General features: G+C 40.9%; 1 long non-coding RNA gene across 12 annotated transcripts in view; it reads right to left on the bottom strand.

The window, feature by feature from the left end:
• LOC104144224 (uncharacterized) overlaps nt 1-18,687 on the bottom strand; it is a 369,710-nt gene that overhangs the window by 164,307 nt on the left and 186,716 nt on the right. For 9 of the 12 annotated variants that reach the window (XR_011134586.1, XR_011134584.1, XR_011134598.1 and 6 more), the window contains 2 exons: nt 14,546-14,846; nt 14,039-14,128 (listed from right to left, as the gene is read on the bottom strand). This is a non-coding gene — a long non-coding RNA (uncharacterized lncRNA). Of the gene's footprint in view, nt 1-14,038; nt 14,133-14,505; nt 14,847-18,687 lie in introns of all 12 variants that reach the window. The other 3 variants (XR_011134600.1, XR_011134603.1, XR_011134601.1) reach the window with 3 other exon arrangements.

Below are 18,687 nucleotides of genomic sequence, written 5' to 3'. Positions count from 1 at the left end.
ACTGTTGAAGCAAACTATTCTATTTTCAGTAAGCACATTTTTTTGTTCAATGTGATAGGTAGAAAACACTACTTCCCAGGTATTGTGTGCAATTTCCTGTTGGGTTTCTAACAATATCGACCCAGACTCTAGTGAAGTGACGATGGCATCTCTCACTGTGCGGCACCTTTTTTTCTCTTTTAAACAGTTTTTCCTGTTACACAGTAATTCCGGTTCTCTCACTGGCCTCATATCCTCTCTATCATGTTATATCAAATGAGTGCACCATTCCCTCCCCCCCCCCCCCGTCTTCTCCCTCAAAGAGGCAGCAAGCCGCCTACCTCACGACTCTCGCACAAGTCTCGCAACTCACAACTCCTGCCTCAGGCTCCCTGCTTGCGACCAAGCCTGCATCTGTGTTATTCCTCCCCCACACACACACACACACCCGCCAGGCTTTCTCCTGCTCCCTGACCTTTCGTGGCAGGCGCAGCTGGTCGTCTTCATCTATTATTGACTCGCTAGCTGCCCTCGGCATATGGCGTCCCACCGAGGAGGGGAGGCTGCGGTGCTAAACTGCAGCTGCGAAGGAGATGTTTAGCGGGACGGGGGGCGGGGGCCATGCCTCGGAGAGCGCTGCTAGGAGGCACGGCCCCCTGCCACTGCCTGATGTTACGTCCCTCTCTCGGCTCGGTGTTTCCCTTCTTCTTCGCGCAGCCAGCCAGACGCGGCCCTCTCAGGTTACAACACTCGGAGCCACCAAAAGACATTTGTCTCTTTAAACTAATAGAAAAGCTAGCGCGCGGATGACTGATGGACTGCCAAGCCTCCTCAATTACTCCAACAGCCTTTTTTGCTACCTTAGATGTCCACTTTTAAAGGTCCTCTGATTGTAAGGGGATACTTGAAGGCTACTGCGTGCCTGTTTGCACCCCCGGTGTGCGAGATCCCCCCGGCTCTCGCCAAGCAGGTGCTCACATCGTAGCTGCGTGGTTCTGTCAGCGACCACAGAAAACCGCTGAGGCCGAGCTAACCCGTGTACGCTTCAGGGAGGCATCTGCAGCATTTCCATGAGGCAAGAGAAGATACTTGCTCAGTCATTTAAAAAAGCACCCGTTTGGGGGCCAAGAGACCAGCTTTCTGACTGACTTCTTAGACCTAGACAATCACTGCATTATCTGTTGGTTCTCTTTCCTCATCAGGGGAGAGCCCTCTGGAGAAGAGCAAAAAATGAGAGGAGGTTCAGAAGACATGACCTACAAAGAAAGGTCTAATGAACTGGATGGTTTTGATCTAGAAAAGAGAAAACTAAGAGAACCCTTTCAGCTAAGGACCTTCCTCAACACGCTATGCCCTTCGGAATAAAAAACTCCAGGGAGGTGACTCATTCCACCATGTGTCTGTTTTGCCAGTTCAGCCGCAATGTCAAACACACAGGAGGACTCCCAGACCCCAGCCCTATTCCGCAACTCCTTTCATCTTATATACAGATTCATACACAGATATTTAAGATATTCAGCAGATGATCCACTATTCTTCCCCTTGTCCACACTGGGACCTTGTTACGCTATCTGTTCTCCCACTTAGCATTAGGCCCTTGTCCAACTTGTTGCAAGCAGGAGGAAAATAATCTGTTCTCCACGCCCTGGTGAATTGAACAAGCAAGCACCGCCTTAATTGCAGTAAGGTAGATTTAGGTTAAGACATCACAAAAAGCTTAGTGGCACTTAACAGTAGCAAAACAGTAGAACAGATCACTTGAGGAGACTATGGAGTCTCCATCCTCCAAGGTATTTCAAAGCAGGTGAAATAAAAATCTGTCAAGAATGAGAGTTTCAAAGGTTTGCCCTAGGCTCAGGAGGATGCCTAGCAAATTTGTAAGGTCCCTATACTGTGTCCAGTGAGAGGTAAGGCAAACATGAAATCAGCTTCATTTGCAGAAGAGAAGGAAAGCATTGGGTAAATGCTGCTATTGTTACAATAAAAAAGAACTATTTGGTTTCCAACACTGTCATTCTAGTGCTTTTCAGGAACGTTAAATTGGTTTAATATATAACATCTAGCACAGTAATTCCCTCAATTTATAAATTAACTCATTGAAATGCTATTCCTTTTATGTCTGTGTCTGAAATTGATTTTCACCTTGACAGACATGACTAACTCTGTAGTGACTTTCCTTTTACCTTTGTTTGATTTTGTTGTAATATATTTTAAGGAAAAGGTTTATTACAGGCAATAATGAATGAAAGTAAATGCAGAAAAAAGGCTACTCTAAGTCAGAAAATCACGGTCTTTAATACTTTAAGACCAAAACAAATAATTGAGATTTTTTTTTTAATTGTAACAAATGTCAAAAATGAAAAAATGTAATAAAAATGCAAAAAGACCAGTTGAAATTTCATTTTGTAAATCTGTATAGCATTGTTTATAATTTCTGTATTGAGATCTGTCCTTTGGTAGTCATCTAATAAGAACAAAATGTAATTCTGGATTAACGTGCAATAGAATAATATTGGGGGTAAAATAACTTATATGCTGCACAGGCAGAAGCAGCAGTGTGTTTCACACCAGGAGGAAGTGAACATCTGCCTATCGAGAAGGAAAGAATTATTGAACTTTTGTTTTGCTGTGCCATGTGGAATTTAGTCCAATCAAATGATCGCATCTGAACCTGGAACCAGTTTCTTCTAGTCAGATCACTGTCTGCATAAGTATCTGAACACGTCTTCAAAGTGCCTGAAGATGAAATACAAATAATGGGAGGTGTTTCTTAATTGCTTGGATTGTGAGTGAGCCAACTATTTCCTTCAAAACTTATTTCCTGGATGGAATCCAAATTTATTTTCAATTAAAATGAGAACAAAACAACTCTTGCTGTACTCGCTCTTCAGAGACTCCTCCTGTGCCTTACATTGCAGCACTCTCGCATGTGACTTCATTTAAAAAAATGAAACACTTTTAGGCCATCTGCGTTTTTCTGCATAGCAAGCAGCCTTATGTAATCCTGTTCTGCTGACCTCTCTCCTGCTGCAAGGCCGGTCTTCATAGCCGTTGCATTCGGAGGAAATGGCAAGAGGCCTTTTGGAATACTCTCCCCTCTAGCATGGTCATAAATCAGCCTTGCAACTCCTACACTTCTGGGCACTGCATCCGTTGTTGTGTCTGACATACAGCCATTCCCCAGGTTTTAAAGCATATGTCCTGATCTTGCCTTCTTAGCTAAGGATTTGTGGGAAGGGATGAGAAATTCCAAAATCTGAATTCCTTTGGAAATCAGCGTCATTCAAGTGTGGTGATGTGTCCGTGGCTTATCTGATGAGCAACCCGTAGTACGTCATCCTAAACTTTACCACAATTAGTCACAAAGCTAATCCATACGAGCTGGAAGAAGGGAAGTGGCTGCATTGTTTGAAGGCTGGCTAAACGAGAACATATGTACTCCTGAGGATCAGCTATGTCCTTCAATCTAAACTATACTGTGAAAAAAAAAAAAAATCTCACAGCCTCAAAACTATTAATTTCCTGTCTTGTTGACAAACTTCAGTGCTCTGCTTAACATCTGTGAGGCTAGACTCTCACCACACCTTTTAGACCCCTCACTATGTTCTAAAGGAAACATTCCTGGATTGATAAAATTAAAATCAAGACTATATCAAAATAAAATTGCTATTAGGTTATAATACTATACTGCAATGCTGATCAATTCACCTTTGCTATGGCATTTCTTTGGTTACCTCTTCAACAATACCTGCAACTTAAGCACACAGCAGTCTTCATTTGCTGCAACAAAGCCAGAAATGCCACAGGATCAAGCACATTTCTGTTCCTCAGTTTACTTATCTGTGAGGCAGGCAAATTAATGTCTTTCCACCTGAAATCCATTCTGACAATTGCAGACTGATCAGTTTTTTGGTACCACATGGGAAGGACATTAGTTGGTTTCAGTTCACAGAAGGGGAGTCCCTATCCTTGTATTGTCAGTCTGAGGTACAGTCACTTCTTTCAGGCTACTTCAGTGTTTCAGGTAGCCAAAAAGGCAGATAGTCCCTTGCTATTGCCCCTGATATTTCCATTAGGGAGTCACTTTTTCTGTCACTCAAACTAACATGTAAAAGTATTGAAAAGCACTGTCTGGAAACTTTAACTCTGCCTATAGCCGTGAGTTTCCACACTGGGATGGAGAGCAACACCATCTTAAAACATAAGCAGTGATATATCATGTATTCTTGCCTGTGGTGTTATTTCTATTGTTATTGTATGGGTAGTAAAACGTATTATGTTGATAATAAAAATGTATTATTGTTTCTTACACTGGAAATAGCTGTTTTTTAAGTAACAGGCTTTTGGGCAGCAAGAAAAAGGGAGAAAGCCAGTGCTCCCAGTACAGAATGATGGCCAAGTTTCCCACCAGAAATGGCTTCATTTCAGGACTGTGGAAATGATTCTTAAGCGTAGTCCATCCAGGCTTTGGGAATAACTAGCAGGGCATAAGCTAGATGGCTTTTTGCCAGAGTACACACAGGTTCTGTGGAGCGTGCGCTTAGTTTCTGCCATAATGAAAGCCTTTTTCTTCATGATCACATAGTGACCTTTATGCAACTTCACTTTCATAAGTTTGCCTGAAACTGCAGATGACAGGCTGAAAGTCATCTCCATAGTAGCCTAGTTACTCTAGTGCACCCAATGTGTCACCTCAAAGGGCAGCTTGAGCTCTTTCACTGCTGATTACTCAGGAGGTACAACGTTCAGAAGGAGAACAATGGGGACAAAATATTCCCCCTTCATATGGGAAAAGTCAGAAGAAGATAGAGAAAGAAAGGAAAGCAAGAGGTCCTGGAGAAAGGAGGATGAAGATAATGAACAACTATCACAGTTACAACACAGAGGACATATCTTGCCCTATCTCAAAGCTTCCTAGAGAGTGGCATTTTGGGAGTTCTGCTGCATACCAAGGAGAAAATAGAGACCCAAATGCCAACAGGCCAAAATTAATAGTAGATATTCTCAATTTGACCATCTCAGTTATTTCTGTTCTACTGTTTCACATTGTCTGTAAACTCAAGCAGACAACAGCACTGTAGCCATCCTCTGTTTCTGTTTCCCGATCCTTCTTTGCAGATATGAACATGAAAAGCAATTTTGAAATAAAAGCTGAAATTCTGACATAGCCGCAAAATACTAGAGCCATGAGAACAGACTTTACATATTGTCACTTAGAACGTAACTGCACAACAAAATACAGAGTAGAGACTGCTGATCTAGCCTGCATACCTGAAATAGGTTGGCTTTTTCTTGCCTCTCAGCCCATGCCAAATGAGATTCGTTATTTCCCCATGATACTGTATCATGCTGTGCAGACACACCTTCAGGTATCTAATGGAGAGGCTAGTTAAGCACTCTAATAATTTACCTAGGAATATGACCATTTCTCCATCACTTGCAGTCTTTAAATCAAGACTGGATGTCTTTCTGGAGATTTGCTGTACCTCCAGTGAAAAACATGAGCTTGCTAAGGGAATTTCTGAGGAAGGCTGTATTTTGTAAGAAGTCCTGTCAGATAATAATAAAGATCATTTCTGATCAGGAAATCTATTAATCCTCCTCAGTGGAGTTATCCTGGATTGATAGTCTTGTAATTAAAGAATAATTTTATTTTGAAACTAAAATACCACATTCTTAATCACACAAAAGGAAGGAGCAACACTGAAGCCTTAAGTATACTGTAACCATCACCATTTTTGATTTTTCCGTGCCTAACACAGCAACATTAACAGACAAAATACTAACAGAAAATATTAATAGCATTAGCAACGTTATCAGGTAAAATACAGAATTTTTACTAGATTTTTACTAGTAAATATATGATATAGGCTTCTCCTTGAAACAATTTTTTGGATTCACTTTACAGTATCTGCAATCTTTAGGGTACTCATAGGCTAGAATTGCCTTTTTGAGAGATGAGGTAGCTTTCTTTGTATTCGCAGGCAGCTGAAATGAGTAATACCTTAATCCCTTGGCTGCTTCATTTGTAACTGTTTGGTAATTGTGAAATGGTACATTACTGCTGGAGGATTAATTTAGCTCCTGCATAAGAATTCTTTACACATACCACATCTGCAACAATCCTTCTTCTCAAAAGAAGGTGACTGAGTTTCATCTAATGTGTTAAAAGTCTGCACCTTCCTTGCTTCTGATTCATCTCTGAGAACTTAGAGTACAAACAAATAGCATTCCTATACCCTCACTCATCCAGATAGTACCAATCCTGAAACTGCAGGTGAAGAAGAAACATTCATTTTTAGACCACTGCATATAATACTTGAGATAAATAAAATTATAGGTATGCATAGAATGGGGCGACCGCTTATTGCAAGTTTCCTGATAAACTTCTCAGTGTAAACAGGTGGAAAAAAATAGCTGCTTCCCCTATGTGAGTGTCAAGACATATTTTCATTTTTTCTTTCTGATCACTTAAAATCCCTGAAAACAAATATGAAAGAATAGAGCATGGCACAAACCACTTACCCTTTTCATATCAGTCTGAAGGGAAAGATATATAGATGAACATTAGAAGAGGTTGTAAGAAGTTACCATTTCATGAGCTGCCTAGGCTAACAAAGCTAAATTCTGCAAAGATGCAAAGTCATGTCAACAGACAGGGTATTAAATCTATTAGAATATGTCCAGTGCACCAAAATGTAAGACAAGACTCATCCAGACCTCCACAAAAATTGAAACATATCATGGAAAAATCACTGCTATGCATTGTACAACTTTCCAGAATCCTCCAGTACTGGCATATCTGAGCCATAAGCAATAAATTAGTTACAGACAAATTTAGCAGAGATTTCTTCTGAAAGCTGAATTTTTGCACTTCTTCCAGTAGCTTACATTCAAGGCTTTCCAAGCGTCCTGAACATCAGTGAATTAAATCCTGTAACACTCTTTGCAGAATAAGGATTCTTTCTTTTTCTGGCCTCAAGAAAACTCTTGTACTTGCAGAGACCTATATTGGGCTGGCAATTAATCTGTGAGGCTCTTTACAGTTCACAAAGGCCCCATAAAAGCGGGATGTGAACATACCCTCTGTCATTCCTCTCAACAAGGAAGACTCATCATTTCAGAGGATCTGAGCCCAGCAGCATGCACCTCCCTTTTGCTCCTTCCTACCCAGGAAAATGTAAGAATGAGGTAGAAAGCAAGATAGCTAAGGAGAAATTTGAATAACAAAACAGAATAGGAAGGATTAAGTACATTTGGGAAGAGAGAAAGAGAATAATCAGCAAAGAAATGGACAGAGAGCAGGTAAGGGAGAAAGAATTTAAAAGCAGACACGTGTATTAAAATGGATTTTTCAAATTCTAGACTGGTTCAACCTTTTCATGTCGAAGACTGGCAGCCACTTTGGGACCTTCCCCATCCCTTTTTAGGCCATGCCATGGTGGTATAATTGAGGCTCACCCATGGAAGTACCTGGCAGTGCACGGGAAGAGGGCCTAATACAACACTTTCAAGAGTCATCCTTTTGCAACTGCTGTTAAAAGACAGCAGGCTGGATGAAATCATTCTGCGTACTACCTTCCTATCCAGCTTGACGTGTTAATGCAGCATCACCCTCTGCGTGATTGGCTCTTTGGAACTTTGTGGCAGTATAAATATTTATGAATGGTAATATTTTGATGTGTATTTCAACTCAGCACCTCCATCATATAACACTTGATTGGTAATGATAGTGTAATAATTGAAGTTTTTATGATGTCCACTAGTACTGCAACTTGCAAAGAGTCTTGATTTCCAATACCAAGCTAATATACCTATCCAATGTCTAAAATAAATTGCCTTACCTTAAAACTGTGATGGTTAGATACTTGAATTTGCTGTTGAATCATCACATTTTATTTGCATGTGTCACACTAAAGGTTAACAATATTTTTCATTTGAGTAGAAGTATTGGAGATGGGCAAAGTCTGCCAATAACTCAGACATAATTAATGTCTCTGCTTGCACATTCACAGATTTCATATACATCTTGTCTGTTATAATGTGACTCACTCTTCTGCATATGGCCATTTGTATGGGATGACATTTGTGATTTAATTTTATAAATTAAACTTAAAGTAGCCATGTAGTTTAGCTTCTTTGGTATAATAACTGGATGGTATATTATAGAACATTACTGTCTAGTCCCATTCTCTTTTTCAGCCCAGTCCTCAGCAATGCAAACTATATTTATATGATGCTAAAAACATTATTTGACACCAACTGCCTCCATCTGCTGTTCAGTGAGGTACTGAAGAGGCAAACAGACTCATGGCTAATGCAGGGACTGGGGTTTGGGAAATGTGAATTTAGCTCTCAACTCTTTCCCATGCTGTCTCGATGATTTAAATGTTCTGTGTTTCAGATCACTGGCTGTACGACAATATTAATTCTGTTCCTCCTATGTACAACAGTAGAGACAGGGACTATTTCTCATACCAAGTACACATACTGCCTAATATAGCAGGTCTCAATGTTGTGTGGAGCCTCCAGGCATGACTGTAATGCCAATACAGAGAAGGTAACAGCATACTGTTTACTAACACCATTATTAATGCCATTCAAATATTTGTAACAGGAGACCTGTTAACACGGACTGGAATCATCAGCCCAGATACCGAAGCCCTCCCATGTATTATTTTTGCTGTGGTATTTGTATCCTGTTTCTTGTAGGATGACAGTGGTGTCTCAAGAATTTCCTTTCCACAGGCCTATTAGATTCCTTTTTGAGGCACAAGACTCCCACACACACTTTCTGTTCACTGTGCGACATAACCCTGAAGTCTGAGATCAGGCCATGGAAAAGGGCATCCAAGAAACAGCGGATTTCTTGAGGAGAAATTTTTTACCTGAGCCACTTCCTTTTTTTACTCATGCTATGATTTGCTTAGGGTTGGAGTGTACCTTTGAAACCTATGGGAGTTTTGCCTCTGAATTGTGAGGGAGAAGACTCATAAACATATTTGGTGGGCTAAACTTAGAGATGAACTGGTAAAATCAGCTTTGGGAAAGCAAATTTAATGTAAGGCCATGGAGGAATTTTTGAGTATGCTAATGTACCTCAGATGATAAGCACAAACTTAACACCCTTCTAGACATTTCCTCACCTCTGAATTTTGAGTAGTATGTTTTGCAAGGGGCAGCTACAGCTCCTGGGAGAAATATGGTTTCTTTTGATTTCTCTCCTCTGCATCCCATATGGCAGCACTGAACACTGTGTCTTGTCCTTGGCAGCTGCAAAGCTAATGGGTGTTGAAGGAACCTGCCACCTCCAGGTGGCTCCTCACTGTGCCAACAAGAACCCCACACCTGCTAGTTTTTCAAGGAGCAAAAATGGAAAGAGTTGGAATATCCTATAATAGGTATGGTCAAAATCATTCCAGGTGTGAAGGCTTCTGCTAAAAAGATGTTAAGTAATACCTCCATGGAAAAAGGAAAAAATATTTAAGTTCTCAGCAGTTCTGAAGAAATGCTGGCATCCTGAAAGCGACAATGTGCTTCTTTAAGGATCTATCTGAAATATAGAGCCAAAAGCTTGACTTCATCATTTGGAGATTTAGGACAATTTGTGCTGGGTACATATATCCTGAGGTATTAATATTGCTCAGCTTGCAATTAATTAGCTTAAATAGCTTTGATGATGTTTATAAAGAGAGAAGCAGCGGATTGCCTGCAAGGCCCAACGGTCTTAGCAGAACAGGCCTCATCTAGTAGGCAGAGATTTTAATAGTACTGTTCTTTGCAATACAACTCAACTAGGGTTGGATTTTGATTATTGTTAGCCTGTGGTGGAAGGTGGAGCTTCTCTGCATGTCAGTGCCTGAACATCTGATTAAGTGTTGTAAATGGCAGAGGATACGGCAGAGGGAGATTTGACAAGAACTAAAGCTGCATCTTGTCACAGAGGGCTTGCAGTCCACTGTTTCAGGACTACTTCTAGTTTAGCACGTGAATGTTTCAGGTATTACAGATTAAAAAGTAGCCGCTTAGATATAAACGAAAACCTATGGATGGAAGAGAGGGCAAGATGAGATGAAGAAATCATTTGCTGAACAGAAAGAACTAAAAGAGAGAAAAACAGAAAGTAAGGACACAGAGAGAAAAAAGATAAACTGACAGAGCAGTATACAGAAAACGTATCAAAGAAAAAAGATTCTGTATTTCTCAATGCAACAATGACACTCCTCTGCTCTGCATTTCACACCAGTTTAACTCAAGCCACGTAAGCTGTTTCATTCGTGCTTTATGTGCATTACATTCTAGGGCTTATCCGTTTGCCACAGGGATTATCCATTGGGGTTATCCAGTTCTTTGGGTTACTTCACTTAGTCATCTACTGCTAAAGAGAAAACGCCAAATACTTTAAAGGAAATAGCAATCGTACAGATCGGGCTATATCTTTTGTATTGTGTTCTATTATTTTTTTATAGTTGCTGCTGTGGGTATGTTTTCAAATTGGCTTGTGGCCCAGAGGCAAAAAAATTAACATTTTCTCCAGATTTATTATCATGCTTATTTTCCACCCTTACCTAAATGGAGTTGTTCTTTTTTGCCCTAAAGGTCATAAAGCAGCAGATGCTTTTTCAAGATCTCCAAAATTATAAACTAATGAAAGTTCATCTGAGAAAAATATTATATAAGAAAAATATTTCTAGAGGATTATGTAAGAAATTATGGTTTAACCTATATAACTCAGTAGGCACATAATCACAACCAAGTCAGATATTAAAAACAAAAATTTTGAAAAATATGTATCAAGCAAATTTGAGAAAATTGATGTGTTTTGGGACACTTTACAAACAGAAGAATGCTAAATTAGTTCATCTAGTGAATAACTCAGTGAAAAATATTCATTTATATCTTGTTATACCCAGTATATGTTTTATACATACTACATATGTTATTGTACCCAGTTCATACTTAGTCCAGGTGCTAGTTCTGGAAACGTTTATCTTAATTACAGTGTTTAGCTACAGCTCTAGATACTAAATGATTGGATGCTTTTCCTGGTGGCTATGACTACATTGGATTCCAACAAGTGGGGAAATATTTTCTCTATAGCACTCGCTGCCCTAAGGTTTGGTCCTACATCATTCAAGTCAGTGGGAATTTTGCCACTGATTCCAACAGGTGGAGAATGACATCTACTGTGACAATCTGCATAATGTTCCCCCTCTGATCCCAATATTCAGTAACTTCATAGAGCGAAGCTGCCATGGGGAGCTTTCTGCAAATGGTTCTCTAAATGACTGCTTTCAGAGTTTTCTTGAACCAAATCGAAAGCAAATACATTCAGCATGGAGGCATGTGAAAGAATGCAGAAACTACAGCAAGGTTTTGTAGCTGTGTTACATTATGCACATAAATTTACAAAGATATATACACCAGTTAATCTATCATCTCCAGTTAGAAATGACTGGATATTTTAAATGATATTGGACTATGGGGCTGTGTTCAGGCAATTCCTTTTCACTGTATTATAACTTTTCATCTTGAACCAAGATTAAATCCCATTTATCACAACAGATGTCAGTAGCAATATCATTTTCAGTAGCATCTTCCAGATAAAAACACACCAATGTCTCTCTGCAGCACCATTAGCAGTATTGACTGCTCTATATTCTCTCAAAACAAAGCCCCTCTCAGATACCTTACTGTGGAAAAAGCATCCTCAGCCACACTAAATGTGTTTTCAGCAACGCTTGAAGGAGATGAGATTAAACACTCAGTAAGAGTAATGGACAAGGCTGTATGCCATTTTCATTTGGAGAGTTAGATCGTACGGGAATGTCTTCTCCTTGTCGGTGATTTTTTTTGTCATTTAAGTGGGCCCCTACCATACAAAGAAATGGAAACTTAATAATACTTTGGCTAAAAATCCCTCCAACCATTCTTCATTCAGCTCTCAGCAACAGAGGGCCTGACAGAAGCAGTGAGGTGATCAGAAGATGAATGGAGAGGACACTTGTTTTTTTGTCACTCATTTATCTTATCCCCTTTTGAAACTGCATGCTGCGACCCAGGGGGTTCAGTTGGTGCCCAAGGGATTATCTCAGATCATCACTTCGAGGTAATGAAGGAATGCTATTATTCTTCTACTGCAACTGTAAGAAATATTAGCAAGTGTCAAGAAACATAATCTAGCTGTTAGAGCAAAGGACAAGGGGCAGCTGTTCTTTGCTTTATAGTTGCTTGGATGATTATCTAAGCTACGTCATACTAAAGGAGGTAGGAGTGGAATCGTGGGCAGAGGTGGAAATCAGAAAGTGTATTTGACTTCCTTAGCTAAGTGGCATTTTATTCTTCCTATCAGTTTGCCAATAATCTTAAAGGAAAAAAATCTGGCATTCTAGACAACACAGTAGAAACTATGGGAAGCTTTTTGCTGTTGGAACTCACTGCATACTGCTCTTAGTATGTCTTCTGTCAGTATTCAGGAGCTGAGTAATTTACCTAAGAACACGCCATCCTAGTCCCTTCCACTACACTCATTTTAGGCATGAAAAAGTTCTGTAACACTGAAATGACATCTGTACTGCTGCAACCACGGAGAGAAATTTCATATGACATACCACAACTCCAAAACCCCTCCACTTGACTAGCAGAGCTTACTTCCTGGCCTCTGGGAGCATATTTCTCTATTAACAGAAAGAAAACAAAATCAGTCTGAAAACAGATAGGGACAGAAATTCGGGAGGCAGTGGGAAATTGAAGAAGAACTGTTTTTAACTGTTATGGAGTCATTACTGCTGTCTTGCACTGCCAAAACTGCGCTTTTGGGACCACATCTCTTCAAGCTTTTGATGGATTTGTGACCAAATAGCTCACTCGTGTTGTTAAGACATTTTCACACCAAGCTAAGAATAAGAAGCACAGGCAAACAGAGCATTCAGTTCAACTGCTAAAAATGCTTTGTTTCCTTTCAAAGCTAGGTGGAATTGCTTCTTCATAAAAAGAATTCATCCATCTCTGTTTAATAACTGATTAAAGTATTATCCTGTTAGGTACTGTTATTCTCTAAGCCAAAGGAACGTTTTGTTTTCATTTCTAACAGATGTATCACTACAGACTAGAAAGAAACAGGAAACAGTCCCCTATACACGTGAGAGAGTCCTAGAAAGAAGCCTTCTGTAAGAAGAATCTTTGAATTTTTTTTGTTAATGATCCCAAGCACCAAGTTGTTCTATTCAGCAAGCGGCTACATCTTGCAAGCAGGTAAATGCAAGAAGCATTTGACTCTTAGCAAATATTATGTTTATGTTCCCTTAGTAGAGATAACAAAGTAAGTAAACTTAGACATGAACATTAGATGAGTCCCACAGGCTCGTGGCAGGTTAAAAACAGAGCTCTGTCAGAGTTTTGACACCCATCCCTGCTGCTATCTCTAGTGTTTGTATGAGATCTCTCCTAACTTCATAGAAAATTTGCTGCACTGGGCAGAAAGGAAATTGCAAAGGAATGCCCTTAGAATATACACTGTGTCCTTCTTACCATACAATATAATGACTTATGTACTTTTTGAAACTTGGAGTTTCAGAAGTACAGTGTGGATCTAATAGTTATTGCCAACAGCTAACACTGACCTTTTTTTTTTTTTTTTTGAGTGACACACATTTGGCAGTTGCTTTATGGACCCATTTGATTTCTGTGAGACGAATTCTAGGCACAGGCACATTTGCAGTAACTCACTGATTACAGCTGAGGGCAAACCTACCTTACTGTGTCTTGCAGCCGTCTGCTGAACTGCAACACTGTGTAGTTAGCGACACTTATTCCAGATGCTTAGGAAACTTAGGCCACACTTAGCTTTGAGTACCATGCTCTAAGCGCTTGCCCTCCCTCCCTGTCAATGTGAGTTTTGACTTGCATATGACATGATCTTAGAGACGTTTGAAAAGTCTGTTGTCTCAGAGCTAGTTTGCAAGCCTCATCTGAGCCTGAAAATCCTCCCTAGTCCCAGCTTTACCTTATACCTCTCAAAAATAAATAGTAAGTAATGAAGGGAAAGAGAAATACATACCACATGTGTTTCTTTTGCATTTGTTCTGGGTTTTTCTTCAGATTTTCCTTCTTTTCTTTCTCTTCTGTTCTGTCTTGTCCTTTCCCCATACTGGCTGAAAGTAGATGATTGGAAAGGTCAGTTGTTATCTATTTGTTCAATTTGTTGCAGGCCATTTAAGAAGTTTCTTCCCACAGCTTGGTAAAAATTTAGCCCTATTCACTTTTCTTTTTATTTTAATTTCTTTTGAAACTTGGGTGACACTCAGGAAAGGGAGAAAACAGAGTGACTGAATTTAAAAGTATGCTACTCGTATTTCTTTTCTAGGGAAAGATAGTCTCCCTCAGTGCACTGGAAAACTTCCAAACTAATAGCAGTAATTAATAGCTCAAGTAATCACTTTCCATGTGACTGCAGCACGTGACTGCGCGGGAGCGTGAATATATTTTCCTTATGGCACCCAGTGAGAGAGAAAAACATTATCCTACTTCTCTAGGAAGGAAGTGAAGCTCGGAGAGGCTGAGCCACTTGCCTTGAAGCCAGTGAGAACATCCACGGCAGGGCTGAGCATCTACCGGCACGGCCTAAGCCCCAGATGGACTGCATTTGGGAAAAGAATGGGTTTTCGTCGGGAAGCGGCTGGTTTTCACTCCATCGTTAGGGCACGGGGTGTCCCCGCTGAGAGGCAGCGCACGCGCGGCTTCGATTAGGAGTGGAAGGCGCTCAGTTGGCCTGGGCCGGTCGGTGCAGCTGACGGGCACCCAGCGCTAACGTCATCTCAAAGGACTTTCAAACCTAGGTTTGCTGCCCTTTTGCCCCTGTCTTCCTTCTAAAAAACAAACAAAATGAAATAAAACAAAAGAGGAAAAAACAACCCCTCTTTCAAACCTCAGGGATTAAAAAAAGGGGGGGAATTGACCTTAAGGGGCGTGAATACACCAACAGAGCCAAACACAGCTGCTGTCGAACGTGGCCACAGGGCCTGGCCCCGGCAGGGAGGCCGAGGCTCGCGCCGGCGGGGCACTGAGCGGCACCTCCCTGCGCAGGGACATGAGGTGCTCGGCCGCCGGCCGGAGGACCGGGTCCCTGCGCTGCCCTGCGAGGCTCGGGGACCCGCTGCGGGCCCCCAACAGCCAGGGAGGCCAGCAGAGCCGAGCGCTGGCCGAGCACCGCCGGCGGAGGGGACGACCCCGCGCAGGTCTCTGGGAGGGTTTCTCCGTTTCCTCAGGGAGACGGACCCCGAGCGCGGGCAGCAGGAGAGCAAGCTGCACCCTCCTTCCTCCCGGAGCCCCTGCTGCCACAGTCTTGTCTTCTCTAGCTTGGGGCTTCCCGCCTAGCACACCTGGCCGAAAGGGACCTGGCACCCCCTCAACTCGCACGCGCTTGCAGAAGTAAGAGTCATTTTTACCCCGAACGTAAGCAAACCCCGTTTCTTCTCTGCAAGCGATGTGAAATCCGCACCTAAATCTCTGTCTGCTCTTATATTTTCCTTGGGTGATTTAAAAAACACACTGCTCTCCTCAGCACTTTAAAGTAAGGCTCTTGCCAATTAATATGGAGACAGTAACTTAAACAATGAAACTTTCCAGTTGTCAGGAAACCAAAACGCAAAAGAAATCTTTGTCAAAGCACTGCTTTCAAACTATTTCGCCTCTCTGAAAGAAAATAAACCTGACGACAAAGACCATAAGGGAATCATTTCATGTTTTGTTCTTTATCGGTACTGGCTCATTCAAAGGGCTGGGCGTGAGCTTCCAGGAGAGGTAAACGAGGGCAGCTTCGTCGCAGGTGGTGGGGCCGCGGCAGCAGAGAGGCCGGCTCCCTCCGTAATTCAGAATAACCGGGCTCATATCCACCCACAATCCTTTCTCGCAGCGTCAAATACCCGCAAGGATTAACGTTCCTGTAAACTCCTAGATAGTCACTGAGGTCAGACCAAGCAGATGGACTCCGAGCGTCTACAGACAGCAAAGATTGAACAAAAATTATTTTTTCCATTCCAAAATCAAAGACCTACATGTTTTGCGCTCTGACCAAAGGAGCAGGAAGAGGTAAGAGGGCGCAGTCGTACGCAGCAGTGCCACAGTACGAGGGCAGTTGTGGAAAACAGCCTTAGGGGACACAGCTGAAGGACAGGAGAAATTTGACAGCAACGCAAACTACTCCCTTAAAACGCTTACAAACTCTGTGAATTTATTCCTCCTTCTAACACATTCCACCTAACTGAAAAACAATCTGGAGAAAGTTCAGCTGTATAAACATAAGCAAATGCAAGGTTCAGTTGTATAAATATAAGCAAACTAAGTTTGATATGGCTCCCAATTAAGCCACTGAGACGGACTTGAGAGGTGACAAGACAAGTCAAATGAACACAGAGGAACGGATCAAATAAACTAAGCAACAGCTGATGCCCAGTCTTGTGCTCCAAGATCCTATTGTGCCAAAAATAATGTAGTGACAAGGAATGTAATTAAAAGAGGCTGTTTTGACCTGCTTTTTGGGAACCTGAAGGTATCAGGTTTGTACTTACGAAAAAAGAAAAAGTGGGGTTATTTTTTTAACTTGCTGACCCTTCTACCTGATCTATTTATGACATGTCTGTACTTTCTTGTTCTGCCTTGACTTTCCTCCCACTGTCAGTGTGAAATGGTTTTGTTCATATATTTGTTTACTTATAACCACCTTATATTCATGACTAACTCGAATGATTAAATGGAGTGGGGACTGTTCCACATTGTTTTAATTGAGAGGAAAATCAGGCAGATGGAGAGAAAAGAGAAATAGTAGAATCACTATCAAAGCTATGGAATTACAAAGAATATATATTATCTAGACTGTGACAGGGTCTGCATTCTTTTAATGCAGCTCATGTTGGATTTACTGCAAGTTTTGCATCTTTCATTCCACAGGATGAAAAAAAGATTTTTCTGACATTGTATCAATATATGTATTTCTTTGTAAGAAGGGTCTCCTGTTTCTCCATGGGGGCTCAAGGTGATGAATAGACCACAGAGGCAGCAATGAAGCAAAGAACAATCACAAAGTGCCTTGCCATACTTAAACCCAGTTATTCCTAGGTACAGGAAACACAGGATTAGCTCACACCCTTACAGATAACACACATTACCTCTGTCCTGTCGCTGACTATATACTGTGGAAAGTGCAATACCATTGAGAAGCAGCAGACTGAGCTTTGCACTATCCCAACATTAAAGTGCATCTGATATAAAAGACCTGGAATAGCTTCTCCATCTTCTGGTCTGGAATTGACAGAATAAATTTTCCCAGCTCTTTTGTACTGTACCTAAACAAAACTCAACTGCTGAGGTGTTCTTGAGGTAGGGTAGTTTCCTCCAAGAAAAATGCTATTGCAATCTGTGGCACATTCAAATCTATAGGTTGTATAGCCCTTCAGGTTAGTGGAGTTACAGTTGTGGAACCTGCTTGGGGTTTCTCTCATATACTTTCATTTGTGTTGAAGGAAAAGGAGTTAATGGTGTTTGGTTCCTAGCTGGTATGGACTCAATTGAGAGAGCATTCTCTGAAAAGAAATCATGCTTGCAGTCTCTATCCAGGCTGAGAAACTTTAAAAGAATAAAAATATACAAAATGAGAGGTTTTGAGAAAACCCATATCCACAGGGACATGTCTAATAAGCTATTTTGGCTCCTAAGGTGCCTCCGGAGACTTGGTTTAGACCAATACCTTTGGAAATACAAGGAAATGATTTCCCATAGGACAAAACTGATGTAGAAATACAGTTGCTAATCCATGCTTTAGCTCACAGAAGAACAAGTTTCAGATAAATAGACTTTTGGGGATCCCTTAGGAGATACAAAAAGTCAAAGATCCAGGCATGATCAGGTTTGTGCTTTCTTGTAATAGCAAAAATTTCAACTCCAGTAACCTTCTCAGCAACAGGTTTATGCAGTCATATGCTGGAGCACAGGAACATGCAGAAAGCATTTTAGGAAATACTACCCTATTTTTTCTATGGACATATATACACATGTAAAAGCCTACCACAAAGTCTTTGTAAGATACATGCCCTGATTTCTTAGGGCTTACCCAAGAACACAAATCAAGTCTAGCCTCGGAATGATAAATGGTGGCAAAAGGTGAATATAATTTTACTCCTTACAAATGAAACCCAGTGATTTACAGTGTTATGCTTTGGATGTGGAGCTAAGATATCTATCAATCATCCGGAATAAAACTTATTTTGGAACAGTTTGGAGACAGAATGACATGCGGAAAGCTTTGAAAAAGCTTTCAAACACAGCTGTATCAGATCAAGCACCTAACAGCAGACTTGGGCCTACACAGACAGCTAGAATTTCAGGAGCATTGAAAACACTAAGTCTGAAAAACAAAATGACTGGAAGAAATGAAATTATCAGACAAACATTGGCAGCCAGCGTTCAACATTTCTGCCCTAAAAATATACACTGATCAGGTCCACAGTTATTCCTAAAAGATCATTTTAATTTTATATTAAAACTGTCTGTTGTCTGTTTTTATGTTTTGGTCATTTATTTTCCAATATGAATGTAAACAACTGGAAACATTTTTTAAAAGCTACAGGGACAGAGGACCTACTGGACTAGTTCCAAGTTTAAAAGCTCACAAGTAAGTAAATTCCAAAATTTAGACCCAAAATTTAGAACCTA

The sequence above is a fragment of the Struthio camelus genome, chromosome 1 (assembly GCF_040807025.1).
Source record: "Struthio camelus isolate bStrCam1 chromosome 1, bStrCam1.hap1, whole genome shotgun sequence".
In the NCBI taxonomy this organism is placed as follows: Eukaryota; Metazoa; Chordata; class Aves; order Struthioniformes; family Struthionidae; genus Struthio; species Struthio camelus.
This window is presented reverse-complemented; position numbering and strand designations above follow the sequence as displayed.